This window comes from Microtus ochrogaster, chromosome 24 (genome assembly GCF_000317375.1).
Source record: "Microtus ochrogaster isolate Prairie Vole_2 chromosome 24, MicOch1.0, whole genome shotgun sequence".
Classification (NCBI taxonomy): Eukaryota; Metazoa; Chordata; class Mammalia; order Rodentia; family Cricetidae; genus Microtus; species Microtus ochrogaster.
The window spans coordinates 31,822,602-31,824,903 of NC_022024.1; positions in this window are offsets into that span (position 1 = coordinate 31,822,602).

Sequence of the window (2,302 nt, forward strand, 5' to 3'; positions counted from 1 at the left end):
CTTAGCCATCTCAGGAGTTGATTATACATCTCCATCAGGTGTGATTCCACGCAGCTCGCTACACACCACCACCATCCCTAACACCACCATCAAAAAAACGAGAAACAAAACAAAAACAAACAAAACCAAAACTGAGTGTTTTATGGTAGCTGCTGTTCTAGGTGACGAATAAGAAGATTAATGAAATGACAGTCTCAGAGGACAGAAGGACAATGAAAAATACATCTGCAAATGCATAATTTCAGGTGTGGATTTATGTGCCAAAAGAAAATATAAAGCAGGGCAGAGGTTAGAGAAAAGAAAGCAGCTGTGATGGTCAGTCAAGGAAGCTCCCACCTTCCTGAAGGGTAACATCGGGGCAGGGGTCCAAACAACCATGAAGAAGGGGCCGCTGGGTGTATTTGGAAGAAAATGGCTCTGGACGATAGAAAACTTGAGTAAGCAATCCTGTAACAGGAGCATGCATGCACCCTAGTATAAAGACTCCCACTTCGGGCTCCCCGAAATACCTCATAGTCTTATCTCTGGAGACCCTGCTTCCTGGATTCTACACCCCAGTTTCCTCTAGCTTATATCAAGTTCCCTTCCTCTCAGGGTGGCATACTACAGAAAGTGAGGCAATGCGTTTCTTTACAATACTGCCACTTGTGATCGAAAGAACAGTAGGAAAAAGGAAAACAAAGGAGCCCCGCCAATAACCATGCCTTTTTAAAAGCATTCATGTCGTATATATGAACAGGCAAATTCACTGACACCTCCTGCCTGTATCATTTCAACGCCTCCTAAAATGTGTTTTTGCCGTTGTCCCTTCTCTTCCATCTGCCCTCTGCATGAACACCAGAGCTGTCTTCATAAATGCCAGCTGAGCCGGGCACTGTGTGGCTCTAACTCCTCTCCAGTGATTCTCATGTGACAGCCTCACTGGGCCTTGGGTACCCACTGCCATCTTTCTGATGTCATCTTATACCATTTGTTCTGCTTTTTGCTACTTGTTGTTTTCGGTACCCAGGCATCCATCACACTGAGGCCATCTGCTCCGGAAACGATCCTGTCATCCTAATCCATCTCCCCCTCCCCCCGCAGCTTGCTGGACTCTTCCCCACTTCCAGTAGCTGCTCAGATTTGTTCCCTCTTGAGCTCAACCTTGGCTGCACCAGTTAAACTGTAAGTCCCTGGCTACCCCTTCCCAATTATCAGGAAATCCTCATAAATTGCTATCTTCCTTTTTTCTATAGCATTTATCACTTCTCATCATACTATTGAACTTGATGCTGTGTCTTCATTGTCTGCCTTCCTCCTTTTAAGTATAAATTCCCGGAGGGCTTGGATGGTTGCATTTATTCATGGATACATTTACATTCTAAGTCGGAAGAACAAAGCTATTTAGAGACCCTGTCTGGAAAAAAAACAAAAAAACAAAACAAGGCCAGCTGCTGAGCAACAACACCTAAGGCTAACCTCTAGCCTCGAGCATGCCTGGCCTCAGTACATACAGGTGTAACCACACAAACGTGTAAATACACCTGGCACCACGCACGCATGCACGCGCTCCATCATCAAATTCTTCTTGTAATAGAAGCTGTCCTAGTACCCATTTTAAGCTATTTTAGCCTGAAACACAGAGCAGAGGCAGGGGAGACCGAGGCCAGCACGAGGGTGGTAGGACTACCGAGGGGCTACCTAAATGGGTAGCGGGGAGCTTGAGAGGCTGTGAGCAGGGAGGCCCAGGTATGTTTTCTGAACAATGCGCCTCTTCCATGAAGCAAGTAGGATAAATAATCCTTGTTGCTCTAATTGTGGAGCAGCGGCACTGGGGTAGTCTAAGAACTTGGTAGAAATGCAGAATATCCGATCCCACTTCTCCATCAGAATCGGCATTTCAACACGGCCCCGTTTGAGAAGCCTGGCTTTCCTAGGTTCGAAGGGCTCTTTACAAAAGAGAGAAACCTGAGTCCTAAGTACCCAGTCCCTAGACACAGGTGGCCTGGGAAATGGGAAGGGAAAGAACCAGAGTGGCAGAGTCCAACCAACCAGCCGTTTCTGTCACCCATCTCCATTATACATTTGGGTACCTGTCCTCGTTTTTTTGGAGAATCCCTTTCTACGGCTCCGGAAACTCGGTCGGCTTAGCCTGGGCCCGGGGAAAGCTTGTCCTACCTGCGACGCCTTCTGAACCAGACTCAAAGGCAAGGCGGACGTTCAGGCTCCGCCCACGACCCTTGAGCCCCGCCCCCACCGCCCCGCTGGGGGCGGAGGAACGTCCAGCTCCGCCCCTTCCGAGCCACCCGGAAGTGACGTCATG